Here is a 16,876-nt window from a genome sequence, read left to right on the forward strand (position 1 = left end):
TGTCCACATATTTATAGGAATAGAGACTTATTAAAGAGACTTTCAACCATGTCCCATCCTATTTATCTAGAATCCTTTTGCACTGTGCTATGAATTTTCCTAAATCGTGCTCCCAGGTGTCCCCATTGGCCCAACAGTCCTTCCCCAAATTATGCAAATCTTTCAAATGATCATGGTGAGTTGGGAGACTTTTATCCAAAGGGACCTCTGACCCATGGTACTATGTCTCTTGCTCTGCCCTTTTATTTTGATGGAACACATCTTTGGCCACCCCCCCAGGGTCAGGAAGAGGGACCTCACTGCACTGCACCCTATTCTTGAAGGCCAGTCATTTATCACAGCCATTGAGCCCTTTACTGATGCAGGACTTTAATGTGATCCCCTTCTGTCACCAACACACAGTACTGCATCCTACATCCTCCATGCCCTAATATTCTAAGCTCACTCACCTAAAACATCTCTGTGTTCTCGTCTCAAGAATGGGAGATGTTATCAGAAATCATAGGATCCATGCCATTCATGCAGAGAGGTTCTATCAATACTCAGTTCACAAAGTGACCTGAGATACTATCAAGATCAGACATAATTTCCTTCAATTCCTTTAATAGATGCCAAGAACATTTTTTTTCTTTTCCCTTAAAAGTTAACTAATTGATTGGTCGATTGATGGATTTGAGAGAGAGGCAGGGGGAGAGTGGGGAGAAGCAGAGGGAGAGACAGAATAATTAAGCAGACACTGCCCCATGTACACAGCCCTATGAGGAGCTCAGTCTCAGGACATTGAGACCATGACCTGGACCAAAACCAAGAGCCTTACGTTTAACCCAATGAAACACTGAGTCACCTTATTCTTTTTAGGACTGTGGGCTCTCTTGTCCCACCTCTTGCCACAAGTCACTGAGATCTGGGGGTTCAGTCTTCCCTCCAATCCCCAACTCTCCTGGTGGCTATAGCACTGACTCATGTCTCCCCTGATTCACTTCATGGTAAAAATGGATCCAACAGGAAGGGAAATGAGACCTCCATGCTATGGACCAACTGGGCCAACACGCTGGAGACAGAAATAAAACACCTGGTGCCTGCCTACCTAAGAAGAGATCTTAAGTATGTCTACATATTCTTGAGTACACACCGAGCCTTTGCCACCACCCAAGATGTGCTGGACCTCTTATTTGCAAGATGAGCATTCTGCCCCTAACTGCCAAGTGTGATTGGGCCAATGCCTGGTTGTGAGACTTTGGCATGTCCCCAAACTTCACAAAGCCTCAATTTGCTCCTACCTGGGGCAGATTTATTACAGGGACTCAGTGGGGTCTTGTGGGGAAAGTACACCTGGGTGTCTGCTCCTGTGGAAAAGTCTGCTAGAGGGCCTGTGGTCAGGAAATTTTAGCATTCTCCTGCTACTCACGATGAAACCTCTGCCTCATCCTTCACTATCACTATGGTCTTGTGCTGGGCTGTTTTGCCATTTAAAGGGAGATCTGAGACTCCATCTGGGGATCGTGGGTGTGAGTAAGGGGCCAGGCCCACTCACATATCTGTGATGGCTGTTTGGGGCCCCTTCATTCATCAAGCATTCAGGAAGCTCCACTCAGTAGAGGCATTCATCTGGGAGCTGAATGGTATCCCTACAGAGAACAGGCAGCACCCCAGGACTACAGAGTAGTAGTGTGTCAGATGATGAGATGTAGCATTCACAGGACATTTCATGTGGTGTCCCCTGGCCTCCTCTAGAAATGGGCGCATTTTCTCCAGCTATGATGAGGTTGGCAGAGCCCAGGAGAAGCGGAATATATGAGTGAGCTTTAGCTGATAAAGGAGGGCCTTCCCTCTCCACCGGGCAAGCGAGGTACTGAAAATTAGAGGGGCTGCTGGACCTTCAACCACACATCTGTTATTCGTGCTTTAGGGTAAAGGTCTGAGAGCTTCTTCTGGAAAATGGAAAGTTGTCCTGGGGGAGATGTGGTTGGTATGTGAGCACTATGGGAGAGCATAGGGGAATGGAGGACATCTTGAACCCCTAAGAGGGTCATTCTCCATCCCTGCCCTCTCCTGGCCTTATCACTACCCCAATTCTGGGACCCTGAACTGAGGATTTAGGAACCATCACACAGCATTCTGTTGGAACCTGGACACTGGGTTCTCAGATGATTCTCAGGAGACCCAGTGAGTGCTAAAGGAGCAGACATACCACACCCTGTGAGATATTAGTATCAATGGAAGGAGACCCACTCATGGTACCTAGTGAATAAGGCAGCACATGCATACAGGAGGGAACGTTTGAGGCATTGGGAGGGTTCTGGGAAGGCCTGGCTAGAGACAAAGTCCCTTAGTTTACTCCTTGGTGGGATCTTCACAGAGCAGTGGCATGTGTAGTGAGGGTAATTAGGAGGCCAGACACTACCCCTCCTTGGCACCGGCAGTTGAATTCAAGTGGCAAGTGGGCAAGGAGACATCAGGGGAGCTGGACACTCTCCTCGGTCTAAGGACAGAAATGGTCACACCGTTAATCAAAGACTCCCACTCACAGTGCCTTTTTGCCAGCCTGCTGTCTGTGACCAGGCCTGTCTCAGGCAGGACTGCCAGATCACAGGTGGACCAGGACTAGGACTGGACTCTGACAGGAACTGGAAACCCAGGGGCCCAGTTTCCCACAGGGGTTCCCTGGGATATTGGTTAGGATGGGTGCCCTGTCCTCTGACTTCTCTGCCTACCTGTCTGTCCCTAGGGCACTCTATTCCATCTTGAGCACATGGCTAGAACCATATCTTGGGGATCTTTTCCAGCCCCCAGAATTACCCAGCCTGAATATGCTGTTGGCATACCTGGGGCTTAATATGCCAGTCTCATACCTGGAATGCCGTGTCCAGCTTCTGCTCTCACAGCTGCAACAGCTTAAGCCCACAGAGCCAGAGCCTGGGGGTGAGGAGGACTGGGGGTGGCTCATGGGAGCCTGAGAAGGAGAGAGTGTGGGCTACAGGTTGGGCCAAGTGGAGCGAGTAGTCCCAGATACCTGTCCCCATGGGCTTCAGTTGGGGAGACCTTCCAGGAATTGGGTCTTGAAAGCAGACCACACTGAGTGGTGGGAAAAGTTTATTTTATTATAAGGAAAAAGGGAAGTGGGTCGTGCTGATGATACTTTCTCTTCTTGGAGCTACAGCACCAGCCCCAGAGCAAGGTCCGGATACACCTCAGGAGCTGGTCCCAGAACCTGCTCTGGCACCTGCTGCATCTTTGGAGCCTGAGCTGGCCCACCCCATCCCTCCTGCTGTGGCTTACCCATCAGGAAAAACAGTGACAGCACTTGCCTTGTTGGGACCAGTGCAGGTGGTAGTCAGGGCTCTAATTCACTCTCCTGAGATGGAAGAACCATCAACCCCTTTGCCTGACCTGGAGGTCCAGCAGTGTCGGAGGCAGGTCCCTGGCCATGGCGGCCTCCGCCATTAAAAAAGATGGCGCCTAGCTAGTTGCCAGGTTAGGATTGCCTCGTGAGACTAAGCGGAACGCCCAAAGAGGAAGCAAACAGCATTGGTTTGCTAGTGAAGTTGTTCGTTTAGGTGCACAGCCTGATTCGCTCCTCCTGTACCCTGCTCGCTGAGTGGTTATGTAAACGTATATAAGTGTGTAGACTTGCGGAAATAAAGAGAGAGAAGATACACCTGAACTGGGGATTCTTGTCCTTGCGGCCGAAGGCGATAACTGGTGCCGAAACCCGGGAACTAAATAAAGGAATCTTGCAAGGTAATCCGCAGGAAAGTGGGGAGTAAAGGTCCGCAGGTAAGCGGGGACCTTAGCCACGTCCAAAATTGGGAATTCCGCGGTAAAGCAGGGAGTAAAGGTCGACTGAAGTATATGCGTGTAAAAAGTTAATGTGCTAGTTAGTGTCTTTAACGTCTGCATCTGTTGTCTGTGTGTTCATAATGGGATCTGAAGTATCTAAAGTGCGGTTGGAAGGGTCTTTAAAAGACCTGCTGAAATCCAATGGAACTCCACTAAAAGCAAAAACTGCTCAGGCCTTTTTGAATATAGTGGAAAAGGTGGCTCCATGGTTCCTAGATGAAGGCTTGCTAAACATACCTCAATGGGATCACCTGTGATCCAGGGTTCGGTCCCTGTGAAACCTATTAATGCCTTGGGGCCATATCAACCTTTTAAGTTGCCCAGGTGCACCAATAACAGGGTATGGCCACCGGAGTGGTCTGGATGTCAGAGTACCTTGCGCTCAGTTTACATCAATGAAATGCATAGCTTTACATTCACTCCACACTTTCCTACTTATAAAAATAATACCTTTACAGGATACAATTATTCCTTTCAAAATCCTAAGCAAGGCAATCCCTCCTCTCCCTTTGATGCATGGCAGGTCTATAACTTGCTAGGAGCATGCACTGATATCTCAGCAGTGTCCATGTTAAATGGTGGCAAATTCCTCAAGTGTTCTTATAAACAAAATGACTCTAGTACCTTTGAGACAACAGTTAATGTGTCTTGTCCCAATAATATTACTTATCAGCCCACTCCCATATGCGTCTCGCCACCGTTCCTTTTCCTCGTAACAAATGCTAGCGAGCTGAAAGATACGTTGAATTGCACTAAGAATTGCTATTTTTCCCAGTGCTGGAATGTCACGGCCTTCAAGCTGGCTGTGATTATGTGTATCCCTACCCATGTTCCTATCCCAGTTTCCATTCCAGTAGTGCTATCCAGAAAGAAGAGAGATTTTGGTATCACAGCCGCCATTGTGACAGCATTGGCTATATCTACAGCAGCTGCCATGGCAGCAGCAGTCTCGCTTGCTGCAACTATACCCACTGCGGAAGCTGTGAACACCCTTGCAGAAGGAACGGCGGCTGCCCTTCAAACACAGACTCAGATCAATGCACATCTGCAAGCAGGAATCCTGATAGTCAACCAGAGAGTGGATTTGGTTCAAGAACAAGTGGACATATTGGGGGCCCTATTGGGACTGGGATGTATAGCACCCTTCCCCGCAATTTGGGTAACTCCCATAGCCTATACTAATATGAGTGACTTACAGAATGTCTCCCGACAGCTCTCCCAATACTTGCCCGCAGAATTCCAAAACTACACTCAGCACCTGCTACTAGGAATAACAAGGATAAATAACACCAGAGTTGAGCTTGCAACCCTCCCAGAGATAATCAAAATATTGCAAGATGTGTTAACCTTTACAAAACAATGGGCTAGCGTAATTGGTCTGATGACAAACCTCGTAGTGGGCTTGATTCTACTAGCAAGGAAACTGCAAATTTGGAGGCGACAGCAACCTAGGCAACAGCAAGCCATGGTGCAGGCCTTGTTAGCCATCGAGGCTGGAACATCCCCCCAAGTGTGGCTAAGTATGCTGGATCGGTAGTCAACGACGGGTAAGATTGGTGGGGGAAATATGCCAACCTAAGACAGGACGCAGATCATTGATATCTGCCATCTGATGACGGGTAAGGATATTCCCCGCCACTGACAACCTAAGACAGGCACGATCCCTGCCATAATAGAAAAAAGGGACAGATGTCGGAGGCAGGCCCCTGGCCAGAGCGGCCTCCACCATTAAAAAAGATGGCGCCTGGCTAGTTGCCAGGTTAGGATTGCCTCGTGAGACTAAGCGGAACGCCCAAAGAGGAAGTAAACAGCATTGGTTGCTAGCGAAGTTGTTCATTTAGGTGCACAGTCTGATTTGCTCCCTCCTGTACCCTGCTCACTGATTGGTCATGTAAACGTTTATAAGTGTGTAGACTTGCGGAAATAAAGAGAGAGAAGATACACCTGAACTGGGGCTTCTTGTTGTCCTTGTGGGTCAAGGGCGATACAGCAGGGTCCTGCCCCTGCTCCTGGGGTTCCTGAAGAGCCCTCAGTGAAGCAACCAGCCTTAGACCCCGAGCATTAGCTGGTGAAGGCTGCAGCCCCCCAAAATGCCTTCCCCTCCCCTGTCATTGCCTTCTTTATAATATTTGTGTTTTGTATACAACTGTGTAATGCCTTAATAGTTTTTGTTCATTAAATAAGTAGAATTTGAGTTTACATAAAGTTTTACTCACATATTTTTCAATGGTATATCGAGGTTTCATTAGGTACATTCAGAGTTTGGCACAATCACTTACTTCTACAACATTTCTATCAGAGACACCTGTGCTACTAATCACTCACTGCTCATTCCCTCACCCCAGTCCCTGAAACCGCTCTTTACCTCGTCTTGGTTTTTCATGTGCCTGGAATCCTACAATATGGGCATCTGTGTCTGTCTGCAGATTATAAGAATGATTCACATTTTCTAATTCTTTTATACAAATTACATTTTATTACATAGGAATGTTCCTGAAAGAACAAAGATCACAGGAATCCCCCAAATGAACTATTTTCATTATCTGTGATAGGGTTCCCTTTTACAAGGATGCCTTGAAAAGCAGAAAGCACAAGAGAAATGTCTGGGGCCATGAGACAACTTTCAATTCTTTTATTTTCCTGGATAGTCTACATTTAGAGTATTCTAATGGGCATATTATAAAATATTAAAATTATATCTTAAATATTCTCATTTATTGCTAATAAGTTAGGTAATAAGGTAAATAGTTCTTTAGGTGTTATCCAGACTATGTTTACTTAGTAAATAATGATTTAAATATGAAAAAAGTCACATTCCTTCTACCAAGAAATAATTGCCCATAAGACACAGTGACACAGTGTCCTTCTTCCCTGCCTTCCCCTTTAAGGGTAGTGTGTGTGTGTGTGTGTGTGTGTGTGTGTGTGTGTGTGTCAGAGTGGGTCAGGGAAGCTTCCAGGACTGAGCTCTTGTTCTACCATATGTCCCCACAGTGCACAGGCACTGTCACTGCTGTCCCCTTGGGCATTCTCAGTGACAGCATTCAGCAGACATATCATTGAATAACTAAGCCATTTCCAATTATTTGACTCTCATAATGTAACTGATAAGCATGTCTGTGCTATAAATCTCTGTTTCTTTAGGAATGATTCCTATAAACACGAATACTGAAACACACTTTAACCACATTTTGGGGGGACTGGCTGCTGGCTCCTCTATGCCCTCTTTATTAAGGAGAAGAATTGCTTTGGTAAGGAAGGATCCCGGGTTCTATAGATGAGAACTGAAACATGAGGAGGACAAGCCAACAGTGATGCCATCAGGGTATTGGTAGTGACCATAGAGCATGGAAGAGCCTGCGCACAATGCCCCTCATATGTCCTCTCCCACAGGCTTCCTTGCGTTGTGTCCTGGAACACACCTCACCCATGCGCTGTCTGGTGACACACTCCAGCCCCTCCAGCCCCTCGTGCTTTGTAACTCAGATTCTAACTAGAGCAACCACACCCTGCTCCAGGCCAGCAGAGGGGTTCAGGCCAGACCACTCTTCTCAGCTTGATCCCTGTCCTTCCTGGCTAAACCCAATCCTCTCAGGGAGGAACCTCTAAGGACAGTGCATGTCAGTGGGTTACAGACAAGTGTTCATCCAGTTGTAGTTTTAGTGGCAACAGCAAGAACCACTTGAACTTGTGTGAGCAAGAGAGGCCTTTACAAAACACATTGGCTGCTCATGGAAGCTGCAGGATGGACAGAGCCTTAACTAGGGGATTTGGCACTGGACACAGCTCGTCAACACCCCTCAGGATCCTCTAGCTGTGACCCCCTGACCCTTCCAACCCCAAACTTGGCATCCCTCAAGTTGAGCCTGTCTGAGAGAGGGGGCTGTGCTTCCTGCTGGGACCCCCTTTTCTCCCACAAAGTCTGGTAAAGGGGAGTCCACTTGATCTGATGCTGTAATAGAGACCATTGTCAGTAATTCCTGTCTTCTCTGCCATAACATGGAGCTAACCAGGCACAGAAGGTACATCTTCAGAGAGAGGACATTTGGGGCTCTCTCTGCAGGAAGAGAGAGAAACACCAGTGAGTGGGACTCAGTGAGAAAGGAGAGCTCTGAGCACTAAGGGAAGGGCTGCCATGGGCTGGGCACTGCCATATTGGTCCATGGCACAGGCGTTGTGTTGGCTTGTAGGGAGTGGCCAGGCTTCATCCTACTAATAGGTCCAACAAAAACCAAAATGATGCCCATAAAATACTTTCAGCTCCAACTACAAAAAGGCTCTGGGACTCAGGCATCCAAGGAAGCCCACGTACGAATACGTACGAATGATTACACGGTGCGGGAAAAGCGGGACAGTCGTGATGGAACTGAGAGAAGCTCATTTCCCTGCTTTGGGGAGAAAGAGCCCCACCACAAGGCACCCCAATATTTGTTCCAAAAATGGGTAACAGCTGTGGGGGCTCCTGCCTGCCAGTCTCCACAATGAGGATTGTCCATGTTCCGGACACAAGCTCTGGGTGACATCTGGTCCCAGGGCTGGCCTGGGCCTGATGGATGAGCCCCAGTGTTGTGGGATCCCATACTGGAGGGGATGAAGGCTTTCTGGAAGGACAACTGAGTCAGGGGAGCCTGGACTGGCAGGCTGAAGGGACACAGTAAGGCAGAAACCCAGAGCCCATGACAGCAATGTGCTCCCAGTGGGCTAATTTTAACAGGCAAAGCTAAGGATTACTCAGTATCTTTTGAGAGAATGAATCATGTCCGTCAATCCCCCTAACAATTCCATGAGGAAGGTAGAAATGCTGTCTCGATTTGATGAAGGAAACAAAGGTTTTAAGAAACTGCCCCTTTCCATGCTCCACATTGAGTCCCAGGCAGGATTTGAACCCAGGGCTTCCAGCATTATGGGCCTTACCTCACGAGAAAGTTGCATGCAGATGCTTCAGAGGAGACTTCTCAACTCTGAGGTTACATGAGCCTTTATACCCAGGGAGAAACCTCCTCCTACCCAGACAAAAGCTGGCTGGTACTGGAAGAGTCCTTAGTGCCAAGGCACAGCATCATCAGACAACAGATGCGGGACAAGCCCTAGTCAGAGGTGGCATCGCTGCCCCTTGGATTCAGTGAGGTCTCCAGGCCTGTGGAGCTTTCTGCACTCTGAGTTCCAGGAGTGAGTTGTGGATGGAACACAGAGTCCAATGGCAGAGAGACAGCAGTTCTAGCCCCTGCTCAGCCTCTTTGTCGCTGGGTGACCCCAAGCAGGGCTCTGAAGCTACATACCTCTTCCCTAAATTGGAGAATGTAATGGGTACTGCTAAGTGGTATGTAGAAAGAAATGACTCCTATGGTTCCTGCCTGGTGCCTGGGAGCACGTGTGTAGCCCAGAGGGAAGGCATTCTTGTCAGTGACCAATTTACCCATGCACCTGTTCTTCCACTTGTTGATTCTGGTGTCGTTCTTAAGAAACAGATGCCAAAGCTAAGGTCAGGAATATTTCTTCTTAGGCGTTCTTCTCTGAGGTTTATAGCTTTAGCTCTTAAATTAAAATTGTGACCCATATGGGGTTCATTTTGTGTCTCCTCTGAGGGCAGGGTCCATGGACCTTCCTTCAGTCATTTATAATGTTATGTATTTGTATGTGTAAAAAGGGACTGGTCAATAGAGCCACAAGAATTTGTAGAATAATATTTATTCTATCCTTGAAGAAATTCGCTGAGATTGTGAAAAGGAGGTTAACTTGTATCTTGTGTGGAGGTGGAGCAGTGTCCTTGTTAAGAGCACACTCCCCCCCTCTGGTGGCCACAAGAGACATTGCAGGAGTTCCCTGATGTGTCTGCAAAGCAAGCCACAGTCAATGTTGGGCATCTTCAAGGATTCAGAGACATCCAAACAGTTCTGTAAAATTCAGTGTCTTGAAGGGTGTCTTCTAGGAAATCTGTGAAAAAAGTGCACTATTTCGAGAAATATTTTCTGAGAAGCTTAAACAGGTCCTGAGTTCAGGATAGGAAGTAGGGAGAATGGTGGATGCTTCCCAAGAGGCACAGGGTGTACGGTGGGGTAGTGGGGAAGATAACTGGTCTACACCAAAGCTCTGTATATCCAGTTGAAAGAAAACAAGCCATATTTATGGATTCCTGTGCTTACATTAACCATAAAACATTTTAGAAAAATTGAAAACTATCACTCAGCATATCTGTATCCTCTTTTCCCAGTTAGATGACATCACCCTATCTTCCCAGCTAATTTTTTACTTATTAGGAGAAGATGATGCCATATATTGAACCCTTAATGACTCTACAAAAATCCTTGCAGAACTAACAGATGGATTAAGTCCTAAACTTATTGACACAGATTTAATATACAAAAATGAGTTTCATCTCTATACACGAATAACGTGCTGTCAAGAACAGAAATTAAGAAAATAGTTTGTAATTGATAATCACTCAAAAAGAATAAGATACATAGGAATTATTTTCACCCAGAGGTGAAAGACCTGCATACTGAAAACTTAAATCATTAATGAAAGAATTTGAAAAAGCCAGAATTAAGTCTGAAGACACCCCATGCTAATGGATCCCTAGAATATATGTAATCCAAAGGTCCACAGTGTGTAAAGCAATCTAAATATTTGGTGAAAACCCCATCAAGATCTAATGGCATTTTCAGAAATAAAACCAATAATCCTACAAAGTGAATGATACCACAGAAGGCCCTGAATAGACAAAGCCATCTGGGGAAAGAACAAAACAGGAGGCATCATGCTTTCAGAGCAGAAAATCCAGCAAAAACCCCACACATATGTAGTCAATTAATTTAGAACAAAAGCTCCAAGAATATAAAATAGGGAAGCAATAGTCTCCACCAAAAGTGGCTTTGGAGGACATGGGGAGGTAGAGAGAAAGGGGTTGGGGTAAATTGGAAGGGGAGGTGAATCATGAGAGACTATGGACTCTGAAAAACAATCTGAGGGGTTTGAAGTGGCGGGGGAGTGGAAGGTCGGGGTACCAGGTGGTGGGTATTATAGAGGGCACAGATTGCATGGAGCACTGGGTGTGGCGATAAAATAATGATACTGTTATGCTGAAAATAAATAAATGAAAAAAATAAAAGAAAAAATAAAATAAAATAAAATCACACAAAAAAAGTGGCTTTGGAAACACTGGGCTACCTCAAGTAAAGCAATGCAACTGAATGTCTATCCCACCCGATCCACAACAACAAAGTCACAATGTGTCAAGGACTTCAACAAAACAGCTACACCCATGAAATACGTAGCTGAAAATTGGGCAGAATGTTATTAGCACCCCTGATTTTTTATAATAAATTTCATGAACAAAATTTGAACACCAGATTCTGAGATCAAGAGTCAGATGATGTGCTAACTAAGCCAGCCAAGAGTCTATTAAAACAATGGGGCACAGAGGAATCAGCAGAGATCTATTCATTTATCCCCCTTAACACATTTTTTTAGAAGAATGTTTCTTGACTTCCCTCTTGACACTGATTTTTGGATTTGACATCAGAAGCAAAAGTTTCAATGAAAAATAAAATGGGACTGCATCAAACTAAAAGCCTTCTGTACAGCAAAGGAAATCTCCAGTCATCAACACACTGAAAAAACAGCATACTGAAGAGAAGAAAATACTTGCAAACTACCTAATTGTTAAATGTCTCATATCCAAAATATTCATATCATCAGGGAAATGCAAATCAAAGCCCAAAATGATGTCACCTGTCACCTGTCAGAATGACTAGTATCCAGTAGACCGAACAAGAAGGTTTGCCAAGATCTAGAGGAAAGGGAACTGTGCTCTTTTGGTGGGACTGTAAACAGGCTCTGTTGTTAGGACTGTAAGTGGGTACAGCCACTATGGAAAACAGTATCAATTTTTCTAAAAAAAAAAAAAAATTCAAAATAGGGGCACCTGGCTGACACAGTCAGAAGAGTGAGAGACTCTCGATGTCATGGTCATGAGGTTGAGCCCCACGTTGGGGGTAGAGAGTACTTTAAAAATGGATATAGAACAACCATATCATCCAGCAGTTCCCTTACATATTAGAATGAATCCAAGTCTTCTCTCTTCTAAAATGAAGGTGTATATGGGTGCCTGGGTGGCTCAGTCATTAAGCGTCTGCCCTCAGCTCAAGTCATAATTATAGGGTCCTGGGATCGAGTCCAACATTGGGCTCCCTGCTCAGTGGAGAGTCTGCTTCTCCCTCTCCCACTCCCCCTGCTTGTGCTCTCTCTCTCTCTCGCTCGCTCGCTGTGTCTCTCTCTCTGTCAAATAAATAAATAAAATCTTTTAAAAAATAAAATAAAATGAAGGCATATAGTTTTATGTGCCCCGCTGTTTCATTCCAGCACTGAGAGTCTCTGTTCCTTAGAAGTAGACTGTGAAGGGCCCTGGCCGCCAAGGCTCAGGTAAACTTCCCTTCAGAGCTCTACTCAGATTCTGACAAGTTAGCTCTCAGTCTATTCCCCTTGTACCCACAGCTCTGCCTCCCCAGTTTTTCAAGACCCAGCCCACCATCCCCTGGGAACTTGACATAAGTTTGTGGTTTGACTCACCCAGGACTTGCTGAGTCAGCCCTGCCCCAAAGCTATGTCCTGAGCTGCCCCCTATAAACATGCCTGGGTTTCAGGAACTTACTAACTACTTAGCAGAATGCTCTCACACGCACAGGTTCCCAACCTGTATACTTGCTGATCAGGGAGCACGTCCTGGCCATTGCTGTGTCACTGTATCCAATGAGCCATAAGGTGTTCTGTGCAAATTCCTTCCACACTCGTCCCTCAAACAGCCAAGTCAGATGCACATGATCACCAAAATGCTTCTGGCTTTAAGTCTTCTGCTACTCATGCAGCTATTTCCTTCCTACCTCAGCAGTATCTGGAAGTGAGGACACTCTACCGAGTCTTCTGATCTTGAAACCTTAGACCCTTCATCTACCTCATGGTCTGATGTGCCTGGTGTCTTCCTTATGCTCTCAGGAATCTTTTTCTTCATAAGGTCCAGTCCTTGGCTCTGAGTGCTGCATTAACCCATGGAGTCCACCAGGTAACCTTCATGATCCTAAGAGTCTCCCTGTTTATGGCTTGGGAACAATAATCTGGAGTTTATGGATTTCTAGGAGTTTCTGGAGTGAATAAGTGATATGTATCAGTCTAGCTGTCTCAGGTTTTGTTTTGTGGAGGGAAACATTGACACTGACAGGGTAAACAAAGTCCATTCAATTGCAAGATATTTCATACATATACATGATCAAAAAGGAAAATTCAAACCATAATTTGTCTCATTTTATATTTATTCAAAATGATGACCTAAGTTTGTTTCCTTCAAAAGGTCCACATAGGGGCGCCTGGGTGGCTCAGTGGGTTAAGCCTCTGCCTTTGGCTCAGGTCATGATCTCAGGGTTCTGGGATCGAGCCCCATATTGGGCTCTCTGCTCAGCGGGCAGCCTGCTTCCTCCTCCTCCTCCTCTCTCTCTCTCTCTTTCTCTCTCTTTGGCTGCCTCTCTGCCTACTTGTGGCCTTTGTCTGTCAAATAAATAAGTAAAATCTTAAAAAAAAAAAAAAAGGTCCACATAAGCAAGCAAGAGCCTATTTTAAGTGGTCATTTTGGCAAAAATCTAGGTGGTGTTTTTCCTCTCCCATCCCTGACCTTTTCTTCCTCCAACTTGCAACACATAGCCCATTCTTTGTTCCTCTTTGTAAGGAAGCCAGGTGCCCACCTTAATGCTCAATCCCTGAAGAATAGGGTCTTCTGATAATCACACAGAAACAATGGCTGGCTTAGTTGAAGAAGACAGATTACCCAAAAGTCAACTGCATTTCCACTTTCGGCAACATTATCTGAAGTGAAATGTTAGATCCCAATTGGGGAAATTTGGAGCGAATTTTCCTCAACTCCTTCCAGAGGTGAATGTGGGATGTGACTGCCCCAGGGCCTGACTGATACAGCAAGGAACACTGCTCCAGAACTCCAGACTATGAAGACTATGGGAGGATTAAATCTGAAACTGCCTGTAATCCAAAAAGAGTTTGTGAGTGAGGGAAGGAGAAACAGTGAAGCATCAGTGTGGGAAATACCCACTGGATGCTAAACGTACTTGAATGCTGAGCAAGGACTAGACCTGATGTCTTGCACCTGGCATGTGTCCCCACAGGAGGCTCTCTCAAGCAAGGACTAAAGCCATAGTTGTTGCCAAACTCAGTAGAAATTTACAGTCCCTTCCAGGCAGTGGAGATGTGGAGAGAAAGTGCTTGGGCTTTGGAACCAGGGCACCAAAACTTCAGTGCCCAGTTTCTCATCTAGTAGTCCTCAAGTCTCTGTTCCTTCACACAGCATACAAAGACCATGATGGTGCCTTTTCTTTTCTCATGCTTGTTTAAATGCCATGAGGGAAATCTAAAGCCTGCTCAGAGGTGAGGTTTATTGCTAGGTGAAGTTATTACTGACTCATTAACAGAGATTCTGAAGTGTGGTTTTGTTCATTTACCACCCTGTGAACATGTTTTTCAGTGGTGATGACATTTCCCCCCAGGTTTATTGAGGTGCTACTTGGTGTACAATAAACTGAGGCCCAAGAATCACCAGGCTTCCCTCAAGAGAAGGCACAGTGTCCAAGTGGATGCTCATTGCTCACAATCCTTGTCTTGACTTCTGGGCGTTACCTGTAAGACTTGCCATTGGGGAAGTACAGTCAACATGAGTTAAAAATTTGCCATACTAGCATTTGTAGAAACTTTCACATGATGACCCCATGCCAATGCTTATGTGGTTCTTTAGATAAACAGAAAACAGAAGGAAAATAAATAGAAAAAGAGATAAATAGAAAGAGAATGAAAACTTCTCATCTCTGTCTATGAAGCCGGCATTAACCTGGCCCTCAAACTAGGCAAAGATCCCATGAAAGAGAAGAATTTCAGAACAATATCCCAATGAATATGGACACCAAGATTCTCAACAGGATCCTAGCTAATAGGATCCAACAGTACATTGAAAGGATTATCCACCATGACCAGGTGAGTTTGATCTCTGGGATGCAAGGGTGGTTCAATACTTGTAAATCAGTCAATATGACAGAAGAAATCAATAAGAGAAGAGAACCACATGGTCCTCCCAATTGATGAAGAAAAAGAATTTGACAAAATACAGCATCTGTTCCTGATTAAAATGCTTCAAAGTATAGGGACAGAGGGAACATTCCTCAACTTCATCAAATCTATCTATGCAAAACCCACAGCAAATATCATCCTCAATGGGAAAAACCTGACAGCCTTCCCTTTGAGATCAGGAACACGACAAGGATGTTCACTCTCACCACTCCTGTTCAACATAGTACTAGAAGTCCTAGAAACAAGAGACAGTAAAAAGAAATAAAACGTACTCAATTTGGGAAAGAAGTCAAACTCTCTCTCTCTGCAGATGATGTGATACTTTATACCCCAAAGACTCCACCCCCAAACTACTGGAACTCATATAACAATTCAGTAATGTGGCAAGATACAAAATCAATGCACAAAAATAACTTGCTTTCTTATTCACTAACCATGAAAATACAGAAAGAGAAATTAAAGAATTGATTCCATTTACTATAGCACCAAGAACCACAAAATACCTTGGAAAAAACCTAACCAAAGAGGTAAAGCATCTGTACTTGGGGAACTAAAGAATACTCATGAAAGAAATTGAAAAAGACACAAAAAGTTGGAAAAGTATTCCATGCTCATGGAACGGAAGAATAAACATTGTTAAAATGTCTGTACTCCACAGAGCTTTCAATTCCATCAATTCCATCCCGGTCAAAATTCCACCAGCATTGTTCAAAGTGCTGGAACAAGCAATCCCAAAATTTGTATGGAACCAGAAAAAATCCCAAATTGCTAAGGATATGTTCAAAAAGAAAAGCAAAACCAGGGGCATTATGTTGCTTGATTTCAAGCTTTACTACAAAGCTGTGATCACCAAGACAGCATGGTACTGGCACAAAAACAGACACATAGACCAGTGGAACAGATGAGAGAGCCCAGGTATGAATGCAAAACTCTATCATCAAATAGTCTTTGACAAAACAAGAAAAAATATTCAGTGGAAAAAAGACAGACTCTTCAATAAATGGTACTGGGAAAATTGGACAGCTGTATATATAGAAGAATAAAGCTTGACCATCCTCTTACACCATACACAAAGATAAACTCAAAATGAATAAAAGACCTCAACGTGAGGCAGGAATCTATCAAAATCCTAGAGGAAATGAAAGCAAGAATGAATTTTTGGGACTTCATCAAGATCAAAAGCTTCTGGACAGCAAAGGAAACAGTCAATAAAACAAAGACGTAACCCATGGAATGGGAGAAGATATTTGCAAATGACAGTACAGACAAAGGGCTGTTATCCAAGATCTATAAAGAACTCCTCAAACTCAACACTCAACACTCAAAAAAGCAGATAAACCTTTCTGATGGAGGCATAATACTCCATAGTGTATATAGATCACATCTTCCTTATCCATTCGTCCGTTGAAGGGCATCTTGGTTATTTCCATAGTTTGGCGACCGTGGCCATTGCTGCTATATACATTGGGGTACAGATGGCCCTTCTTTTCACAACATCTGTATCTTTGGGGCAAATACCCAGGAGTGCAATTGCAGGGTCATAGGGAAGTTCTATTTTTAATTTCTTGAGGAATCTCCACACTGTTCTCCAAAGAGGCTGCATGCACCTACTTGCATTCTCACCAACAGTGTAAGAGGGTTCCCCTTTCTCCACATCCTATCCAACACATGCTGTTTCCTGTTTTGTTAATTTTAGCCATTCTAACTGGTGTAAGGTGATATCTCAGTGTGGTTTTAATTTGAATCTCCCTGAGGGCTAATGATGATGAACATCTCTTCAACGGACAAATGGATAAGGAAGATGTGGTCCATATACACTATGGAGTATTATGCCTCCATCACAAAGGACGAATACCCAACTTTTGTAGCAACATGGATGGGACTGGGAGAAATTATGCTGAGTGAAGTAAGTCAAGCAGAG

Source organism: Mustela putorius, unplaced genomic scaffold, assembly GCF_011764305.1.
Source record: "Mustela putorius furo isolate JIRA1106 unplaced genomic scaffold, ASM1176430v1.1 tig00003892_pilon_pilon_pilon, whole genome shotgun sequence".
NCBI lineage: Eukaryota > Metazoa > Chordata > Mammalia > Carnivora > Mustelidae > Mustela > Mustela putorius.